The 22,013-nt window shown below is 55.8% G+C and overlaps 1 protein-coding gene and 1 pseudogene across 1 annotated transcript in view; both read right to left on the bottom strand.

Annotated features, from left to right (window-relative positions):
* Positions 1–22,013, bottom strand: part of LOC129086304 (40S ribosomal protein S4, X isoform-like) — an 86,433-nt pseudogene that overhangs the window by 4,401 nt on the left and 60,019 nt on the right.
* The window catches only part of PKNOX2 (PBX/knotted 1 homeobox 2), a 241,302-nt gene that overhangs the window by 195,461 nt on the left and 23,828 nt on the right, over positions 1–22,013 (bottom strand). The window lies entirely within an intron of this gene.

Raw genomic sequence — 22,013 nt, 5'->3', positions numbered from 1 at the left:
CCAGCTCTGCCATTAGCCCATGACTGACCCGCAGGGATGGCAGAGGGAAGAGGGGCGGGACGAGGTCTCTCCTCTCATTCAGTTGGGCTTCTCTGGGCAGACCTTCCCCAACCCAGCCCATCGTGGCTCCTCTGGTCACACAGAGAATGCTGAGGGGGCAGCTCTGTCCACGCCTTCCCAAACCGGCAGTGACAGTGGCAGCCCTGGCCTCCAGCTGGAAAAGGCGAGGGGACGGGGCTGCAGGAGGGGCAGCAGCCTTGGTTCCAGCCAACTCTCTGCCCCCTGGCCTCTCAGCACGGCCTTCCAGCTTCCTTCCCCTTCTTCCTCTCGTCCCCCCCCCCCCCCCACACACACACACAGCCTGTCGATCAGGACCTAATGTCACACAGCCTATCTATCAGGAGCAGAGAGGTTCAAACCCACAGCTCTGCCCCCGCCAACCGCCCTGGCTGCCCGCCGCCCCGCGGGCGCCCGGCTCTGCCAGACGGCAGCGCCGCCCAGGGCTTCTCCCCTGGCGGGGCCGCAGACAACATGATGGGGCCTGGACTCAATACCAATTCTTACCCTCTCCCTGGATGCCAGGGAGAAAAACTATAGCCTTGTTCTTACTTAACGTAAAACCATCTCAGCAGCAGGGAAAAGCCTCATTCTCTCCATTCTCCAAAACGTATGAGGACCTCGGGTCCCCAAATCAATCTGGAGACAGGAGACCCAGTGGACCAATTTAATTTCGTAGCAAAGACCAACTAGAAAGGTCCTTCTTTAACCATTTCCCAGCTTCTTTGGAAAACCGGATGCAGACATCTACGACTGGGCGCGGCCTGTGACCGCCTAGGGCTGGGGAGAGACGGACAGCCATCCAGCCTCCCCCAGCCGATCCTAGCACCTTTTACCCCCCACCCTCTGGTTTTCAGGGATTACAGGGTCAGGGAAAAGAGCAGTTTACATCCTGGCTCAGGACCTTCTTTTCAAGCTGAAGGACTCCAGGCAAGTTCTGTCCATTTTCAAAACCAAGGTCTGGAAGGTGGATGGCAGGGGCTGCTAGAGCCGCGGAACTGCGCCGCACAGAGCGCCACGTCTGCCAAGATCCTAACTCACGGTCCAGGGCTCTTGCCCCCGGCCTTCCTGTTCCTCATGCCAGCCTTGATTAGAAAACCAATTACTACTGCGCTAACTCCCAAAGCCCCGTCTTCCTGGTGGGAGAAAAACAGTCCCTTACTAGCAGGCTGATATTTGGACAATCTGAGAGCTTCCCAACTGCTCCGGAAGACGCGGCCCTCCCCCCCACCCCCAGGACTGAGCAGCGCTGCCAAAACAAGAGGGGAAAGCTTCCAACCGAAGTTTGTTTTCATGGAGATTTTATTTCCTTCACCAAGGTTCCCCGACCCCAGATTTCGCTTTGTTGGACGTGGCATTCAGAAGTCACCAGACACACGCCCACCCGCACACCCTTTGTTCCCTCGGTGGGGCTCACACCTTTACCTCCCCTCCCACGGACTCCACCACTCTCCCAACTCAAAAAGCCCTTTGGGCCACTCTGGGGGGGGGGCTCTCGAAGGGGACAGAAACTTCAGTGGGACTGGACCCTCCGTGTCAAGGTGGGGAGGTGAGAGATGGAGAGAGAGAGAGAGTTGGGGAGGGGGCGATGCGTGCTCATGTCTCTGAGTGTCAGCAAGGGGATAAGGACCCCTCACGTCACCCCTGTTTCCCTCAGGCAGAAGCCCTAAGGGCAGTTAACTAGGGACTTAGACAGTAGGTGCCGATTTCCATGGCTGTCCCCAAGGTGGGACTCACCTTGCACAGAGGCAGGGCTGGCCTAGGCTAAACTCAGAAGCGGACAAAATTTGTCTGAAATGAACAAGCTTTTTCAGGATCAGCTGCCCCCCTAGGTGCACAATTTAGAGATTTCACTCGGCTCTCTCTTAGCCTGGAAGAAACAGGGTGAAAACAGTAACCGGTGCTTTGTGAGCACCCTGCCCGAGGTGCGCATTAAAGAGAGAGGGAGGGAAAGGGAGCGAGGCGGGGCAGGGAGAGGCAGGAGTAAACACGGAGCTCCAACAGATAAATTGCTAAAGAGAGAATCACAGGCAGCTTAAGGGGGGTAGGGTCTGGAGGTGGCAGGGGTCTGGCCAATGAGGGAAGCCCAGCCCAGCTGTCCTCCAGGAGCCCCAGGAGGCGGTTGCTGACATGGAATGTCTCGGGCGGGGACACCAGGATCAGGCAGAACCGGGTTTGCCCCTCGGCCCCACGGCTTGCTGGCTTGCTGACTTTGTGATTGGAGGCAACTTAGTGGTTTCCTTGGGCCTCACTTCCACCATCAGCTCGGGCAGGGCTAAACCCCTTCAAGGCTGGTGTGAGGGGCAGACCACGGACTGAGGTCCGGTTGGCACACTCAGCCTTTCTCCTTAGACAAACAGGGGGGGCCTTCTCCCCCGTGCACTCTCACCTTCGTCCCACCTTGCGTATAGCCGATGGCAGAACTTTAAATGTCTACCTTTTCAAGTGTTATTTCGTCATGAGGAGACAATAAACACAATTACAAAGCATGTTTTAAAACTGGAGTCCCATTTGTTCCTCAAATGGTCTTATTCCCATTTAAGAAATGGGGAAATAGAGAGTCAGAGATACGAAGGGGCTTTTGCAAAGTCACCCAGTAGGTCAGCAGCAAAGGTGAGAAGCAGCCAATTCTCGTCAGTGTCTAGTGCAGGCGTGACTAAAGAAAGCCACCCTGGGAGGGCCGGAGGAGTGACAGAGGGAAGAGACTTGGGGCTTATACACAAAAAGAAACATTTTAGAAGATGGGGGATTCTAAACAAGCCCTCGGAGCCTCAACTGGAAAGACCAGAAGCTGACGGCAACTCAGAGGGACGTCTGTGAGGCGAGGAGGCCGGCCAGGGAGAAAGGACAATCTCTGCGGCAGACCAAGGCGTCAGGGAAAACTGTCAGACTTCCTCTGTGGCATGAAGACCTGTGGGAAGGACCCCTGGGCCAGACTGGGGTGCAAGACACCAACCAAGAAGAGAAACGGAATCTACTTAAGTCCACTTTCCAGGGTAACTTAGGCCCGGTCAAAGTGAGTTCTGAGGCTAGACCCTTAATTATGCACCTACCTAGAGAGTGTGCGCCAAGGTCTCCACCCACAGAAATACACAGGCGTTGGGGAGGGACTAGGGAACGCCACGGGCCCTGAGCTGACCGTAGAACGAGCCACAACGACCTCTTTGGATCACGTTTCCTTTCCACACACACCTTCCATTTGACTGCAGTACACAAAGCTGGCTGCGGTGTTCCCACCCACCCCATGCAGTGGGCTTCTCTGACAACACTGAGATCCGACAGCCCCTTTAAGAACACCCGCTTATCTTCCTGACCACGGCTGACCGGCCAGCACCCAACCAGGTGATGTCAGGCCCAGACGGGAAGCCCAAATTCTGGAGGACATCTGGTCCCAGACCCCCAGATCTCAAATCTGTAACTACCGGCTCCAGAATGAACACTGTCCACCTGCCCCCATGGCTCGCACGAGGCTGGAGACACGTTCCTGGACCGGTGCGCTGCCTCGCCAGCTGCAAAGGAGCTCTTTCAAAGGGAGGATGAGGGATACCTCCTGGGTGCAGGGACGCCGCTCTCTGCGCTGGGAAGCAATTTCAGAGAGTCTCCTTTTGCTTTCAAATGTACTTAATCAACATGAAAAGGATTGTGAGGGCTGGAGCTCCTACAGGTAGAACTAAGGGAGAAGAATAATGTTCATAAATCATTTACCATGAGATCCAAACAGGGCTGAATTTTTTTTCTTAAAGGAAAAGGCAATGGCAAAGAGAGGAAGCTGTATAGGAAACCAAATACACTGTGATTTGTCCTCAAATGTAGAGTGTCCCCAGGTGGACCAAGGCAGCCTGTTGATACGATTTTCATACGCAATCTGACCCTCAATACTAATTTTCCAGCCTGGGTTCCTGCCTCATCCCGAAAGCTCAGACCAGCAAAGCAGGCGGCACCACGGAACGACAGCTGACGGACACAGCCGTGCTCCCACCTTCCGTGCAGCCCCAGCCAGGGCCTGACTGTCTCCCCGCAGCTGACTCCACCCCGGGGCAGCTGGGCCGAGCTGGGAGCCCCGAGACCCGGTGACGGCAGGACACAAGATCCCGGCTGCATTCTTGCAGGCCTCAGCTCAAATGTCACCCCTCAGGGAGGCCTTCCCTGGCCACCCAGTAGAATATTGCCCATGGCCCCTCCCACTCTCTACCCTCTTCACCTGCTTTGTTTTCCCTTCCGAGTAATCATTATTGCTTTGCATTATGCTACCTAGATGCTGATCGTGCGTCTCCCCTACCAGGATCTAAGCTTCGTGAGGGCAGAAAATCTATGTGTTGACAATTGATCCGGGCACCCAGAACAGTACCTGATGCACCGTGCTGTATTTTTGTTGGACGGGTGGGTGGATGGATGGATGGATGGATGGACAAATAAATAAAAAGGTCGCTTCCCTCATCCAGGGAACACTGCAGACAGAGAAACCCTTGTTTAATCCCAAGTAAGAAGATGGCAAGCAAGAGCTATAAGCCTTGTTGATTTTTGAGTGTATCATGTTGACTCACAGTGAACTATTCCTGCTCACCATCGGCCTCACACCCTCCATCTGCAGAATGGCTCTCACTCCAATGCCAGGAAAGAGGGGAGAGGGAGATGGACTGTCCCTACCGGTGCCTGGCATCACGCTGTACCCCCGACTGACGAATGTGGCCTCATGTTGGCCTTACAGCCTGTGACGTGGGTGTTCCCATCCCTTATCCCAGACACCGAAACTGAAGCTTAGAAATAGAAAGAAACTCACCCAAACTCGCTCAGCTAGGCAGTGACAGAGGGGAGTCAACCCCGGGCCTCTACCTTACGCAGTGATGTCACACAGCAGAGGGCGTCCCTTTACCCAGAGGAGAAGCAGGCGGTGCCCGGGACAATCTGGAGATCCTGACCTCAGCACACTTTCCGAAGTAGAAGTGAGGGAGTGTAACCACCTCGTCCCAGTTTCCCTGAGACTCTCCAGGGTTCCCCATGGAAGGCCCTGTGTCCCAGGAAATCCCTTCGTCTGAGGCAAACTGGACAGTCGGTCCCCCTCAGTCGGAGGCAGCGGCAGCTGGAGAGTCTGAACACCGAGGTCCCCGAGCTGAAGAGCACGGGCGTCCTAGGAAGGAGCCCGCCCTCTGTGGGTTCTGCCAGCGGCTGCGAGAGGGCCCAGCTGCATGTGCGTCTGTGGCTGTGGGCTCCTACGTCGCGCCCACGCCTGATTTGCGACGCACAGGTTGGAGGCCACGCTGGCGCGGGGGAGAGGCCGGAAGCGGGAGGCGTCGTGGCCCTCCTGTGCCCTGAGTGCAGACTTTGGTCTCAGAACAAGAACAGCGTGGGCTCTTTCCCCAAAGGACTGCAACCACCAGGACTAGGTGACCTCCCGAAGTGAGGAGGGCAGATTCCTGAAATTCCAGCCAGCGAGACCGCACAAGAAGCCTGGAGTTCGGGGCTGCCAATAAGTGACCAGGAAGTACCACCAGGTCCATGAGACAGAGCCTCCTGAGGCCCAGGTCAAAGGCATGGATTCAGCAGGAAAGGTCGCCTCTGCAGGGTCCCACTCTGTACAAGAGGCCGGCCCTCTCTTCTCCAGCCAGGCTTTGGCAGAACCTCTGTCGCGCACCTTCATTCTCCTGCCTCCAGAGGGAAGGCGCGTCCAGGGTCCATCGCCCCAGCCCCTACCACCACTACCACCTTGCTTCATCTCTGGGGATGGCCAAGCTCCACCTTGATTCTGAGTAGGAGCCAATCGGTTCTTATGCTGCTAGATTAAGAACAGAACTGCCTGGAACACAGGCAGAGGCCAAGTGGAGGTGAGGGCAGGGTGAAGAAGGCAGAGAGGCTGGGGTGCGAGGGTGCGTGGGACACGTTCTCCGCCTTCAAGGTTTTTATGTTCAGGGCCTCAGGAGAGGGGTTCTTTGCCCCTTTGTTCACTCTAAACAAAGCCGGCTCTGACCTCACCTTGTAGCCCAGAGCTTTGGGGCCCACCTGTCCCCTCCACCCTCCAGCCCAGCTCCGGTCATTCCTGTGTTGTGGGCACGTGGCTTGACTTGTCCATCTGGGTGTGTTCAGGGTGCTCTGGCTCTGTGTCTTCAGAGTTTTCCTAATATCCTTCCCGTCTTACTCAGCAAGCTGTACCTCTCACCTCCTTCTCCGTCCCTCCCACTTCAAAAGCAGAGCCCCCCCTTCCTCCCCTTGCTGGCCCCCCCCGGGCTCTGACCCTCCATCCCCACGTGCCCATCGTTGTGAGGGTGCATTCATGTGCCTTCAGTCTCCCCACCTTGACCTACAAACACGCAACGCCTCCCAGTCCCTGCGGCAGGACGGTGCAGGGAAGAGCACCGGCCCAGATCCACGGAATGTCACTGGCCCTGGCCCCGTCGGAGACTCACTGCTTACTAGCCCCCACCTGACTCCCTGAAGCGTTGCGAAGACTAGGTAAGCTAATGGAATTGAAGTATTTTATAAAGTGTAATATGAACGCAAAGAATTATCCCATCTTTTAATTATTTTCTTAACCCCGTGAAATTTTATCCCGCCCTCTCTCTCTTAAATGATCTGTGCTCACAACAGCCGTGTCCTCGCATCCTTTTCTCTCCCAGCCCCTAAAACCTGGCCGCCGCCCCCCCAAATCTAGTGGTGCCGCCCTGGCGGCGGCTGAGTGCGCCAGGGCGTCTCTCTCTGCGGGTAATGATGCCAGTCCTTCCCAAGCAAGCGCCTCTAGTCCCCACACGCAGGCTACCAGTGTCAAACACAAGGAAATCAATGATTTTGCTCGTTTCGCCCACTGCTGTTTGGCAACCAGTCTCTCGCCTCTCTCTTCAGCAAAGGTGAGGCAGGTAACCTTTCCACGGCGAAGGGATACCCAGGGTTTGTTGCCTTTGTCAATAACAAATATGTTGGAAAGCCGGGTAGCAAAGCCATTGCCATTGGCATCTGTCACATGAACTATGTCAACAGAACCAGGGCATCTGTCTCTGCTGGGGATCACACCAGCTCTTCCCAGGTTAGCACTGCCGGTCCCCACCCACCGGTCACCAGTGCCAGACTGGATGAGGCCTGCAGTTTTCCGGTCTCCAAATCAACCGGAAGGGCGTGCTTCACCTAGATGAGGGGATCTGGGTAGCAGATGGCACGAGCCTTGTGAGACCCCAGGCGAGGGGTTCCTTTTGTGCCCCCAAAGATCTTCCTTACTTTGCACGACTTGTCCCTGGCCTCCTCAGGTGGGAGACGATGAACAGCGAACAGCAAGGCGACACTTGGTGTCAGAGATCAGACGGAAATTCTTTCCGGTCTGGTCAATGCTGGTCACGCCCGCAAGACCAGCAGGGCAGGCTCCATCGGTTCGGACCTTGCCCTCAATCCCAATAAGCTGCTGCACGCAGATGTCCTTTGCGTCCTCTCCTGCCAGGGCACACTTAAGTCTGTTCCTTAGGAAAATGGTAAGAGGGAGACATTCCCTCAGCTCGTGGGGACCGGCACATGGACGAGAAGCAAACACACCGGTCAGTTCATCCGGCATCTGATGCTTTGGAGCTGCCACATGCTTCACAGGCTGCTCGGGACCACGGAGCTGCACTCAGCGTGGAAATAGCTTGGCTTCACTATTTCTGCCAACAGAACCACATCCCTTCTGATCGTCCACCCAAGCGGGAGAAATCTTGGAGTCCTTGTTGATTTCTCCCTCACTACCACCCCAATTCCACGTCACCCCCTCAAATAGCCAGACCAACACATGCCCACGGGGCACAGTAGAAGTCCCAAGAGGCCACCTCCCACACACATCTCCCTGTTTACTCCCTGTTGTCTCCTTTCCCACATGAACACGCTTGTTACTTTCTTTATCACTTGTTACCCTCAGACAGTCACAGGCGTCCCCTAACTCGCGGCTCTCTGCTCTGATCTGCCCTCCATGTTAGTGCCAGCAAGACCTTTCCGTAAAGCAAAGTCTTCTCCTGTTGCTCTTTATGTCAAAAACCTGCACTGGCTCCTGAGTCCGACAGAACAAAGTGCCGACCCCTAAGCCTGGCATGGGAGCCTTCACATCGTGGCTCCGACCTAACTTCCAGTCCTACCCGAGTCTGCCTCCCTGCCACTCCTACACTCCATATAAACCAGAGCACTTCTCCCGCCACAGCCAGGCTCCATACTGGGGTGACTGGCACCTTGGCGCGTCCCATCTGTCCGTCAGAGTGCCTGTCTCCCACCACTGCCTATTTGAACCCTATTCTCCCTTTCCACCCAGTTCAGACGCCCTCTTCCCCATGAAGTGTTCCCAGGCAACCCCAGGGAGCGGTACGTGTCCTTACCCAACTCGCCGTGTGTCGTCTATGATACTGGCCATCTTTGTGGCACAGCTACTTGTATCGTCCAGTCCCCTCTCTTGGACCCATTCACAGCTGAAGTATACTTAACCCACGCCTAAACCCACAGTAGTTATGCAATAACTGCTCGCTAAATAAAAAAGTGAATGACTAAGTTATGTCTCTCTGGTGGTTTCCACTCTAAGTGCCAAATGGAGGATTCGCTCCTCCCCCATCCATGTGTCCTTTGGACATGTCAGGCTGATGACCAGCCATGCCTCAAGTCCGTCTCTTTTTAAGATTTTCTTTACTTTTAGAGCAAGGGGAAAGAACGGAGAAAGAGAGGGAGAGAAACACTGACGTGTGAGAGAAATAGCAACGATCGCCCCACGCCCTCACCTGGGGACCTGGCCTCCAACCCAGGCATGTGCCCTGACGGGGAATAGAAGCGGCGACTTTTCAGTTCACAGGCGAGCGCTCAATCCACTGAGCCACACCAGCCAGGGCTAGTCTGTCTCTTACTGAATTTGCTGTTGTTGTTATTGTTGTACCTGACTCAGTGGTCTCGTTCTCTATCACAAAGCTTTCTGCTTCTCTCCGCCCTTCCCATACTCTCCTCCTACCCCCGTGTCTTTTTGCGGGGAGTTCTCTGCCACTGTCCCTTGAATGCTGTGTTCCCAGGAATCTGTCTTTGCTCACTGCTCTTCTCCTGCACGTTCTCCCTGAGTGATCTCATCCACGGACTAACGGCTCCCACATCTCTGTCTCCAGCCACGTCCTCTGGCAGGTATATTCAATTTCCTGATAGACATCACCAACCAAACGTCCCATAGATATTGAAACCCAAAGTGTGTGTGTGTGTGTGTGTGTATGTGTGTGTGTGTGTGTGTGTGTTTTAAAAAGGAAAGAAAAAAGAAGGAAGGAAGGGAGGGAGGGGAGACAGGGAGAGCGGGAGGGGATGGGGGAGGGAGGGAGGAACTACTGCCTAGAAGACCCATTCATCTTCCTGGGTTTCCATAGCAGTTGTTGAAACTACCGTCCACTCAGTACATAAGGTGAATTCTTAGGTCTCCACGGAGTCCTTCCTTTCCCTTACCCTCCCCAAACTCCCCAGTCTGCCCCCGGCCGCCCGCCCGCCCGCTGCACTGCTCAGTTCAGCCCTCACCGTGGCCTGCCCAGGGTGCGGCAATAGGCTTCTAGCCCTCACCCGTGTCAGTCCAGCCTTCTCAGCACCTCCAAAGAGATCTTTCTTTTTCTTTTTTTTTTTTAATTTCATTTATTTATTTATTTTTAGAAAGAGGGGAAGGGAAGGAGAAAGACAGGGAGAGAGACATGTACAAGGGAAACATCGATTGGTTGCCTCTCACACCCCCCCAAATGGGGGACCTGGCCCACAATCCAGGCAAGTGCCCTGACCAGGAATTGAACCTGCGCCCTTTCAGATCACAGGCCAGTACTCAGTCCACTAAGCCACACCAGCCAGGGTCAACGGGATCTTTCTAAAACACAAATCTGTCCAAGACACTTACCAGCCTAAAATCCCTTAATACCAACAATGGGTATAATTTACGAAGCACTCTCTTTGCTCCAGACTTGCTCTTGGCTCTTTATGCTGACTAACTCAGTGCTCAATGAGGTAAGGACTGTGTTTACACCCTTTTTACAGATTAGGAAATTGAGGTACCAAAGGATGGCCATTCACCCAAGGTCACACAGATAAATGCCAGAGCAGAACGCCCAGCTCCAGCACCTCCTTCTTCAGCCCCTATTTCCTTCCGTCTCTTCAAGGGCTCCCCACCGGCTACATTATATGAAAACTATGCTCCGTAGACATCACCTCCAAGGTTTTCCTGACCCGGCCACGCCTGCTTCTCCGCTCACCTCCTGCTGTTCTCTGGACCCTGCCTTATGCTCCAAAATCCTCAGCTGCTTGTATTGTACAAGCACACCATGCCGGCTCATGTACCCACGTCTCCGTGCAGGGGGTCTCTTTGCTTACCCTTTCGTGCCCACATCGGGCCACGTTTGGGACTACTTTCTATGCAAGGCAGCTTAGCTGTCACAAGGAGCAGTTCTCTCCAACCTCCTGACAGCCATCCGCCTGAGCTGAGTGTCCCTCTGGTGCTCCTGCCCTTGAAGTTTCCTTTGCAGATCCCCTCCCCCCACACACACTTGCAGACTCCCCAAGGGTGGGGTTAGGTCTTACTTGCCTCCGTATCTGCAGAGCACACAGAGAGCCTGGAAGGCAGCAGGCAGCCCAGGCATGCGTGCTCTGTACGTGCTCTGCCCCCTCAGCTTGCTCGTCCCACCCGAGCAAAGCCCTGCCCCAGCCATTCCCCATCACCCCAGTGCCCAGCCGTGTCTTCCCCGAGCCCCCTCGGCACAGAGAATCTGTGCCACTCATTCAGTAATTAATTAATCTTGTTCCATTTTGTGACAACTCCTGCACTGTAACCTTCCTCATTATTTAACGCTTGTACTGTCACTTTTCTTTTCACAAATCACCTCCCCCGTCAGTGGAAACATTTCTTTAAGCTGGCACTTAGCGGCTAGGCTTCACTTGCATTTTTGTCTTCCTAGGAGCCTGTACATCTCAGGTGCCTGGTGCAGGTGTGGCAGTTTAGTTTAATGCAAGCCGGGGACGCTGAGGTCGGGCTGTAGAGCACGCGCTTAGGGCAGGGCGTGCCAGGAGAGAAGAGGGAAAGACCCTGGCTTTGGAGGAGGGGCTGCTCAGAGCGGCCACGTGTCTGGGGCTCAAAGGGACATAACCTGTTCTCTGCTCATCCTCCTCCCAGCGGGAATCACCTGTCGGCTTTGCAATAAATTTTTTCTCAGACGTAATCAAGTGCAGAATTAAAATTCTTGATTCAGAAAGAGGAGTCACCTAGTATTTTTGAGAGCCCCAAATACCACTCTGCCCTCAGTCAAGGAGCCGCCCGCCCGGCCTGCTAGACACCGAAGCCCACGTTACATCATTGATTCTTCCTTAGCTGAACTGAGAGCCATCGAGTGGTCAGCCATCCCCGCAGCTTTCATTGACAAAACTGGGGAATTGCTATGCAAACTGGGATGATGAGCTGGTCACCTGCGAATGGAATAAAGCCGCAACCTGAGCCACAGACCAGTGACCTTGTACTTGGCAAACACCACAGGGATGAATCCACACACCCCTTGCTACTCAGTGCGGACCTCACACCATTGGCATCCACACTCCCTGGGAGCCTGTTCATGCGAATCTCAGTCCTGCTCAGACCTACTGACTTAGAATCTGCCTTTTAACAGGACACCCAAGTGACTTATTTACACATTGACCTCTGAGCAACGTGACTTTAGTGGCTCCTTCTCCCTGGACACCCAACTCCCAGCTACCCGAGCTACACCCGGGACCAAAACTAGATGCCCTCCCCCGGGCCCCCCCCCACCCCGCTCCGCCACCGTCCTGTTCGTGGAGAGGCCTGGCCTTGCTTCCTCCTCGGTGCCGCTGATCACGGGATTCTTCAAACAACGCTGAAAATCAGATTTCCTCTCCAGGTTCTAACCTCTCTCCCTGCCAACCCTTGGTCCATGGATCTCTGATAAAAAGCAGCTCCAGGAGCCCCGAGCAAAGGGCAGCGTGGGCTTTCATTTTCCTGAACCCAGAGGGGCATGAGAGGGTAGAGCCCTGGGAATGAGGGGCTCCGGGCAGAGGGACATGAGAGGGCGGTGCTGTTCCTACGGAAGGCAAGCGAGGCACTGGTTTGGGGAGAGGAAACTGGGGAAGAAAAAGGCTGACCCGAGGTGGCTCCAGAGATGACACGGAGGCCCTGGAGGCCTGCGTTGTGTCCTTGCTCCGGAGGACAGGCCCGCCCATGGACACGGGCCCCAGTGCCCTGTCCAGGCGCTTTACACAGAACAGTTTGCTGGCCCAACTCACACACGACCCCTGGCATTTCGCTGGTGAACTAAGCACAAGATCATCCCATCCAGGTCGCGGTCTTGAGTGTGCACCCCGAACCCTAGAGCCAGGATATTTGGGGTCATGGCCTGAAACCGTAGGCCTGTCTCAGTGGCTGAGAGGAGGAATGTCCTCAGCGGGGCAGGGGAGGGTGGAGGCCTTGCAGTCCTGCCCCCATGAGCCACGTTACCAGCTCTGCCATGTTCCCCTTGCACTGAGAAGCCCCTTGAAGCCGGGGGAGGTGGGTGGAAAGCAGGGCCTTCGTGCCACATGTGAGGGCAGCACCCTGGCTGAGCGCTGGCCCGGTGCCCCATGAGACAAGTAAATATATTTTAAAATTTTTTTATTTATTGAGAGAGAGAGAGAGACATCGACTTGTTGTTCTACTTATTGATGCACTCACTGATTGATTCTTGTATGTGCCCTGACCTGGGATCGAACCTGCAACCTTGGCGTATCAGGACGACACTCCAACCAACTACTGGGCCGGACAGACAAGTTGAATATTTAGATGCCAGACTCAAGGCCCAAGCCCTGGCCCGCTACCTTTGGGCTGGATCTGGGGATCGTGGGGGCGGCATGTCCAGGAGGCCTAGCGTCCTGGTTCCCAGGAGCCAGGCGCTTAGCCGAGATTGAGATGAGGTGCCCAGAGGGGAGCACTGACCACAGTGGAATGGCGGGGTGAAGGCATATATTTAGGGGTTGCAAATATATTACCTCCTAATGGAAGGTTGCTTAGACTCTCAAAATACCTGGCAGCCAGCAGAGAGGGAGGCAGTTAGAGGACAGTGAGCGAATTTGCCCAGCTCCAAAAAGAAAAAATACGTATTAGAGTTTCAGTAGTATCATCAAAGGAAGCTTGACAAAACAACTGGCTCCGTGGAGATGGCGGTGGGCTGAGGGGGCCTGTCCCAGAGGACGCCAGCCCCCCAACTCCAGCCCCCCCCAACTCCAGCCCCTCCCCAGCGCCCCGAGAGCGCTGCTTCCTTTGCCCCTGCACTTCGGAAGGCTCCCATGGGAGGGAGGGAGGGAGAAAAGGAGGGAGGGCCCTGGTGGTCCCTGGGAATGAGGGGCCCAGAGCTTTGCCTGCTGGGCAGCTCAGCGAGCAGTAGTGCAGCCCCTCCCTGGGCAGTGGCGGGGGGTAAGCAGGGAGCAGGAAGACGGCCCTGCCCCTCAGTGAGGACCTCTCCCCCACAGTACACCTGCAGAAGCACCAGGCCTCTTTGGGGACAGACATTTCTGCATGTGGCAGTGCAGTTACCCCAGCCGCGGAGGGTGCAGGGTTTGAAGGGAGATGCGAGGAGGGAGGAAATGGGGTCCGGGGCCTCGTGGCTGCCCAGCCCCCGCTGCTGCCCCTACCCGCCTTCCCCCCACCGCCCCCCTCAGCACTGACATTTCCCCAGGACCCGGAGGAATCGGGGCTAATGCTGCGGAGCAGTGGGGGTGGGGGAAGGGTCACAGCTGCAGCCTGGCAGGCCCCTGGCCCCCCGCACGTCTGGGGTGAGATGGGGGGCTCTCTCGGGGATGCCATTCAGGCCCTGTCTTTGGGGGGGGAAAAAGCCAAAGAAAAACATGTATTTATAACATGAACTTCCCTCTTCTCCTTCCCCTCAGCTAACTGATTAATTAAATGAATACAAAGGCCGTCTTGTTGGGAGCCCCAGCCGCACGGACCCTCTGTGTTTTCTTAAAGCCGGCCTAGCAAACAGGAAACAAAAGGCTTAATTCTGTCTGGCTTCGTGAAGGGGGCTGTATGTCACAGCCAGAGGCTGGGGTTCCGCCAGACCCCGCAGAGCAGCCACAAGGCGGCTCGCGACCCCCAGCCTCCCAGCCGAGCCCACCGCCCCACAAACACACAATTCCCCAGCCCCGAGCAACAGCCGAGCCAGCCCGGCTCTGGGAGAAAGGCCTACAGGGCGGAACAGGAATGAGAAGGGAGCCAGGAGGGCCCAATAGAAGGCCCTGGAAGAAAACCTCCGAGGGAGCGAGTTGGAGGAATGTGACCCACTGGGCCCCTAAGGAGGGAGGGAGGGAAGGAGGGAGGGAGGCCGCTGAGACAGGGACTTTCCTGATGAGTGAGCTGAAAAGTTGCCATTTCCCACCGGCCACGCCCCAGCCCAGAGAGTCTCCCGGAGTCCTCGGCGCGGTGACCATGCAAGTGCCGCAACCTCCTCCTCACAGGTGGACAGAGAGGGACCGGGGTGGGCCTGCCACACGCCGCCAAGCGCCCTCTCAGGCCACCCTGACCCCCGCCCCTTGCGCGACCTCCTTCTCCCCAGGCTTTGCCCTCCCTTCCATAGCTGGGCCAGAGGAACTCGTTTTCTGGGACTCCCCCAAACTTTGTATGGGGCCGGAGAGGGGGGTGGGATACTTTTTCCACCAAGGAAGAAAGCAGTCTCTGGGGATGATTTGGGCTGCCCTGGGTGTAGCTCCAGAGGAGGGACCAAAGGATGCGGCCCAGCCCACATGCCCCACCTCTCAAACCTAACAAGGGCAGCCCTGGCTGGGTGGCTCAGCTGGTTGGAGCACCGTCCTATACACCAAAAGGTTGCAGGTTCAGTCCCAGGCCAGGGTGTGTACAGGAGGCAACCGACTGATGTTTCTCTCTCTCATATCGATGTTTCTCTCTGTCTGTCTATCTGTCTCTCCCTTCTCTCTCTCAAATCAATAAAAACATATCCTCGAGTGAAGATTAAAAAAAACTAACCAGGATTAAAAAAAACTAACCAGGATATGGCAAAGAGGACCCACGGCATCCTTGGAGGTAGCAAGGTCGTGGCCAATCAGCAATCTTGATGTAAGCCTCAACCTAAGCGCCCAGCTCAGGAAGCCTTCGTGGAAACCAAGGCTCTGGGAGGCCAGGGAGGAGACAGAGGGAGAGGCTGCCACAGAGAAGGTGAGCCCAGGCTGAACGGAGGCCTTGGTCTGAATCACGTGAGCCCAGCCAAGCCCTCTTCTTCAGACTCTCCGTCCACTCAGGAAGCTCCGCAGTGTGCTGGGGTCCTCAGCTCTAGGGGGACGTCAGTGAACAAGAGACGTCCATGTGGGGGGCGTCCCTTTGGAAGACAGAGCAGGAGAACAAGCACCTCCCATGTCACCCATCCATTCCTTTGCTCAACAGGTGCTCAACAAGGGCACAGAGAAGGCAACGGGGACAACCAGACGCTGTCCCTGGCCTCCTGGAGCAGGTCTAACAGGCAAGTCAGATACTAACGCCAAATCGCGCCGATAAATATGTGCCGGCAAACTGCGATGGCCTTGGGGTCTGAGAGGCCCCTCTGGTGCCGGTGAAGAGAGAGGACAGAGGGCAAGGGGCTAAGCAGAAGACAGCGGCAGGTGCTGCGGCGGCGGCGGGTGCGGGCCAAGAGCGGGGCATGGGGTGTGTTCGGGGCCAAGACTTAGCTTGTATAAAAGGTCACATTGACAGGACAAGGGATTGGGCTACGTGGCTGTGAGGGACAGATCAAAGGCAAGGAGGATCCCTGGCTTTCGGCTCAAGCAACTTGGCGGGTCCTGCTGCTCTTCAGGGAGGTGGGGCGGGTCCGGGAGGCACAGGCTAGGTTGATCAGGTCCCTTCGGTCCCCTCCCCTGCCTCCAATTCTTGAAGGAGAATCTCTGCTCATGCCTTTGCCTCATTTCCTCCGGTGACTGAAGACTGTGACGATGGAGGACAAAATACCTTGGCAGGAGGGCCCTCTGGCCCTGCCGCAGTCACCACCTGGGTGACGGGGAGGCCAGCATCCAAGATCCCACGTGCATGGGTGGCAATACAAAGGGTGCCCCTCACACACAGCCCTAAAAGACGCCACCGTCCCAGGGAGACTGAGCTGCGGAGGGTTGAGCCCCCTGCTCCAGCATTCAGGTGGGGCTGTGCCTCAGGGGGTCAGGATCGCAACCTCGAGTTCCCTTTGTGAGTGGATGTTAAAGAGACCCAGGAATCCTGAAGCAGCCGAGGAGCCCCAAGTGAGTGATCTGGGACAGTGAAATACACCATATTGTTTTCTTTGCAATAACTGATTAAACTTCCTGATTTGGTTTCTCTTGGACGGATACTAAATCTGAGCTGAGTGAGCGTGCAGGAGCTGCCGAGGCACCTGGCAGTGAGCGAGGGAGAGCTCAAAGGGGCTTCTCCAACAAGGGGGCGCCCAGACAGGGGTGGGAGTGGCCTGGACGCCACCGGAACCCAAGCTCTGCAGCCTCCTCAAGAGCAGACAAGACGCTTCGGAAACGCACATGCGGAGTCAGGAAGGCCGGAGTTGCTGGGGCTGGTCAGCTGAGCAGAAGTGCCATCAGTTGCCACCTGGGGTGGGGCCCTGACAAGGACCAGCGAGGAGGAGAAAGAAAGGAAGGTAGAGAGAGGAGGAGAGGGAGGAAGAGAGGGGAGGGTCTGCGAAGAAACAGAAAAGAACAGAGAGGGGAGGGGTGGAGAGGGTGGCAGTGGGGACGCATGTGTCTGTGTCGGAGGAGCCTGGGGTCAGATCTACAGGGTTAGGACTAAAGTTAATCTGAAACCAGTCCCCTGTCCCAGGTCAAAGAGACTCCAAGGAAGATAAAAATGAACCTCCACTGCTGAATTTGCTCCACAGCGAGAAGACTGTCCCCCAAGGTCACCTGTGCTCAAGTTAAATGTATCTCGACATTCAAATTGCTGGGCTGCTACGGGCAGGAATGAGAATATTGGAGGAGAACCCAAAAGCAGGTTCTAAAGGGAGAAGAGGCTCCCGTCACACCGGCCCGTCCTTTTTACCACCTGGCGCCGCCCAACGAAGCGGGAGCCCCAGGAGGAAAGGCTGGCAAAGGGTGGGCGTCCTGGCTCCCCAGCCCACCGCTGCTGTTCTCCCTTTCCATCGCAAAGGCTGAGCGGAGCGAACAGGATTCCATGCCCTGGATTCTTTGAACTCGGCAGTAGCAGCAACAGTGGAATGTTCAGAGTCCTCCCCTCTGGGCCCTGCCACGGCTCATCCCTCTGCTCCCTGCTCTTCTCACCAGTGGGCTTGAGAACAAGCCCCAGGCCTCGACCCGACCATGGGCCTGGCAGACACAGATAGGGAGCTCAGCCTCCCCCAAGCCTCTCTCCAGCTCAAGGCCTCCTCTGAGGTCCAAACACAGAACCGCCTGCTTCCCTGGAAGGTCCTCCACGGGCCCTGCAAGGTCAGTGCAGTTTGTGGGCAAGGAGCAGCCAGGTTTCCCGGGGCCTGCCATGCGCCGATCGCGGCTGCGGTGCAGCCCCCAGAGGGCCGTGCGCAGGGCCGCAGGGGGCGGGAGGGAAGAAGACCCCTCCCCCGCTCCCCGCAGAGACTCCCGCAGCCTGTCCAGGGCTCCCACCAGCCCTCTACAAAGGCCGCTGCTGCCTGAACAGCCCCAGCTGCCCCACGGACCCCAACTTCACAGCCGCCAGGGCCCCCAGGGCTCTGCGTCCTCCCTGATGCCTCCAGCTCACCCCTGCTCTTGCCCCCTCAGAGCCTGGACAGGAAAGGACTAAGGCAGTTATTTATTATTAAGAAGACCCCCATCAGAGGAACTCTCCCAGCCTAGTTACGTATTACTAAGCAAGTTAGTCACTCTCTGAACATCGGTTTTTACATCTGTAAAATGGGATAATAACATCTCTCTTGCAAAAGCAATATTTCTTGGGCAGCTGCTAAGAGTTCAGGCTCAGAACCAGACTTCCTGGGCGCTAATCCCATCTTCCCAAATTACTAACTGTGTGTGGCCTTGGGCAAGCGCCTTAACCCTGTCTGTGCCTCAGTTTTATTATCTGTAATATAAAAGGGGATAATAACAGTACCTACCTCACAGAAGTGCTATGAGTAGTGAATTCATGCAAAGAGCTCAGAACAATGTCTGGCAGGTAGTAAATGCTGAATACATATTAGTTTTTATCATTGGTAGAGGCCGTGGTGAGAAATTATCTGGAGCGCACAAGGCCCCCGCCCTCCCCTCGCCCAGGCTGGGATCACACTGCCTGGCACACGGTGGCTGCTCGATGGTGACAGCGTCTTTCCCTTTGCTAAGTATGTGTTGAATTAGCCGGTTTTAAATTTGTGGAGTTTGCATCAGTGGCAAAATATCCAAGTGGGAGCATTTCAGCTGAAGCAGTTGGGAGCAGGAACAGGGCTTCAGGGGACATTGAAGGGAGAGTGGGATTGGGGGGTCCACTGATTGACGGACCCACCAAAACCCAAAAGAAGGGCTGAACACCCCCCTTCTGTCACCCAGTGTAATCTCAACCTTGGGACAGGGGAGAACGGCGGGGGCGGGTGGCAAGATGCCCAGACCCCCTGCTGTGCAGTAAGGACCCTCCTGTGGGGACACAGGACTGGGAGCCACAAACCTCCCCGCCTCTGGACGCCCACACACAACCTACTGAATAAGTCTTCCCAGGAGACCACTGGGAAATCTGCCTGGGTTCCCTCCCGATGAGAAGCATCCGCGAAGACCAGGAAGGACGATTGCTCCCGAGGAAGGCTGGGAGTCGGGGCTGGGGGGCGGGGCTGGGCGGGGCTGGGGTCGGAGAACCCTGGTGGGAAGGGAGGGGCAGAGTGTGCAGCGCAGTCTGCTCAGGGCTCCTGGAGCCTTGGAGGCGCATCCAGAGGCACCTCTACGCGACTCTGGGAAGCCCTGAGACATCCCCCTGAGACACCACACTGCTCGTGGTGTCGCCCTCCTCGGGGCCCCCAGCAGCCTCGAGCTTGGGACAGCTGGCAGCCAGCCCGCAGATACTGCCTTGGCTTAGGAAGGGCCTGCAGAGTCGTTAGCGCGCTTCAGGCTCACAGCACTCCAGAGAGAAACTGCTGATCCCACCCCCATCCTGCAAATGAGGAAACTGAGGCTTCGAAAAAGTAGCACATCTGGAACGTGCTCCACTGCGACCGTAGGTCCCAGTGCCCTGCTCTGAGCTTCCCACTCTTTGCACCCACAGAGCTGCCTCTTGTTCAGCCCCTCATCTCTCAGGAAAGGACACGAGGCTGGGGCCGCGGGGTGAACTCCTGTCGGCCCCTGTTCCCAGGCCGATGCCTTTCTCTGCACCAGAGCGTCCTCCCTGGGTCTGTGGCGGCATGGGGAGGGGGCCGGGTTATTGCAAGTGCAGGACAAAGCAGCCAGGCCTCTTGTAATAAGGAAGAGCTGGCTGTACATTATGCACACATTTGTAAGTTATGAGCATTACAGAGAGAGAGAGGCACATAAATTAAAGTGGCCGACTTGCATGCGCACATGTACACTGGCACGGGCAGAAGGCCGGCTCTAAATGGTAAAAATTAGCAGCTTGAAACAGTAAAAAAACCTCAACTTTGCCTCAGAAAGATGCAGGGCAACTTCACAGAGTTTTATGTGGCCCATAAATTAGAGCCGAGAGAGGGCCTCGCTGCAGACGGGGGCTTTCCGCCGCGCAGCTACGCCGTGTGGCAGCATCACAAATGTCCCGGGCAGTTTATACACAACAGCACAGCGTGAGTTTGCTGGGGGATATTGGAGCTGGTAATTGCTATTCTAAAACTGGCCTTGTAAGCTTGAAGAAATGTTTTGAAGGGGGAAAAGAGCCAATTTAAGAGCTTTATAAAGCCATAAATGCCTTCTGAGCAAACCAAATGTAATCTATCTGGAGAGACAGGTCGTCCCTCAAACCCCACGAAGGACCCTGCAATGCTGCACAGCCCAGAAGTTCCCCTGAGCACCCGCCGCAGCAAGTGAGTCACCTGGATGGGCCCGGGGCTGCCATCAGGTGACCTCGGGGCAATCTTCCCTGGAAGCAAGAACCCGCAGGCCCTTGACAGCTCACAGCAACTTCCCCTGCCAGCCGGGACTGACTCCCCGCACCGAACCAGAGAGCCATGGCTCCCTGTGCCTTCCTTCCAGGTGCCCTTCCTTCCCAGGTGGGCCTAGGAAACCGGGAGCGGGTGGAGGCAGGGGAGGTACGGCGCGGATCTCCAGCTTGGCCTCAGTTCCCTCCATCAAGCGGGGCTGCTGTGAGAACTGAGCAAGGAAAAGGATGTCAGCGCTTGCCCCTAGCACTCAATAAAGAGCAGCTATTATTATTTTATGGGTGTTGGTACGTGTGGAGCAGGGGTGCCCCAGGCAGAGGGCACCCTCGCAAGGCCCCACCTGCCTCAGACCCCGCTCCTGCCAGGTCCTCCGCATCAGGACACCATTTAAGAATTCTCGCCAGCGGCGTGCGGGCCCGGACACCAGCTCGTTTCCCCGGGAAACAATCCCAGCGCCTGCTTCCTGGCTTAATTTGCTCTTATCTCCCCGAGCTGCCTTCAGACACATTCTTTAGCTGCAGCCCCTGCCCTCATCTTGCACGTCATGCCAGGACCCGAGAGGCCTCAGCTAACCCTGATTATCAGCTCAGGGTCTTTTCACGCCAAGGGAGGTGTGAATTTCCCCCAGGTTTGTGGCTGGAAAAGCCAAGACTCGGAGAGAGGCAGCCAGGTTCCTGTTCTCCCAGCCCTCGTCCTCAGCCCCAACCTCCCGCTCCCCCCTCTTCCACAGTGGCCTCCGCCCGATAATCCCACTCGCTTTCGGATGTCAATATTTCATAACGGAAAACAAAAGCCATATAATGCACAATTACCCACTTTCCATTGTGTTTTAATAGCTCTATTGACAGCGCGGAGCACCACACAGGAGCAGTAGAAAGGGATTCAAGATCAAGCTTCCAGTGAAATGTGTTTTTAGTTATATGTATTTTCATAGCTTTTGCAACACCTTATTAAAGTTGAAAGCTATATATAACAGCACTACCGGTGGCACTTTGCAATACACCACTAAAGTCACATTTCTTTACAGCCCAAACAAATGTGACCCAGCTGCCTCTAAGCAGGACTCCCCATGTCCTCTTCCAGCCCTCCTGAGCTGTCCCCAACGCCTCCCCCTGCAATACTTCTGAACAGTGGGCGGAGAGATGAGACAGTCCCCTGAGGCGCTGGCAGGCTCAGCCATGACAGACATCTTACAAGCCAAAGTCAGGAGACTGAAGGTCTTCCCTGGCCCATTCCCGCCACCCCACAACTCTCTTACGTGGGAGCTATCTTGGTCTAATTGGTGCCCCCGCCCCAAATTCTGCCGAGCAAGTTCCTGGCTCCAGGCCCTTGCCGAGACCAAGTCCTGCTGGTTTGCTGCCCTCCTTTCCCTCTGCAATCGAAATCCCTGCTCAACCTTGAAAATGGTTGTGATCCATTCACAAAACAAAGTCGCCATGGAGGAGGCTGCCCGGAGATGGGACAGTGTCCTGGACTCGCAATGACAAGATCTGCCACTTGCCTTAGCTAGGTCCCCTTGAGCAAGTCTCTGACTTCTCTAGTCTTCATTTTTTGGTTCAGCTACAAAATAAAAGTTTGACATCTAGGATGACAGGAGTCCTTCCTGTTCTGGAATTCCTACATGAATACGTATTAGGGTTTTCTGGGCAGTACTTATTTAATACATACGAGGTGCTTGGTGCCATAAGGATAAGACAGGGTCCCCGTTCTCAGGGAACCTGTAATGTCATGGAGGAGAAAGGCGTATCCGAAGAAAAAGTGAGATTACAGCAAATACTTTCGGCTCCAGTTCAAGGTAGCAATATATAAAAAGTCATGAGGCAGTACATGATTAGATGCCAAATGAATTGTGCAGACAATAATTGCTCTAGGCCGAGGAGTTCAGAGGAGGAGAGAGTGCCAAGGGATGGGCTGATCACAGATGCTGTGCTCACGAGGCGGCACCTG

The sequence above is a fragment of the Pteronotus mesoamericanus genome, unplaced genomic scaffold (assembly GCF_021234165.1).
Source record: "Pteronotus mesoamericanus isolate MK-2021 breed Mesoamerican mustached bat unplaced genomic scaffold, CSHL_Meso_final scaffold_371, whole genome shotgun sequence".
Lineage (NCBI taxonomy): Eukaryota > Metazoa > Chordata > Mammalia > Chiroptera > Mormoopidae > Pteronotus > Pteronotus mesoamericanus.
Note: the sequence above shows the minus strand (reverse complement) of the source record. Positions and strands in the feature narration are given on the sequence as shown.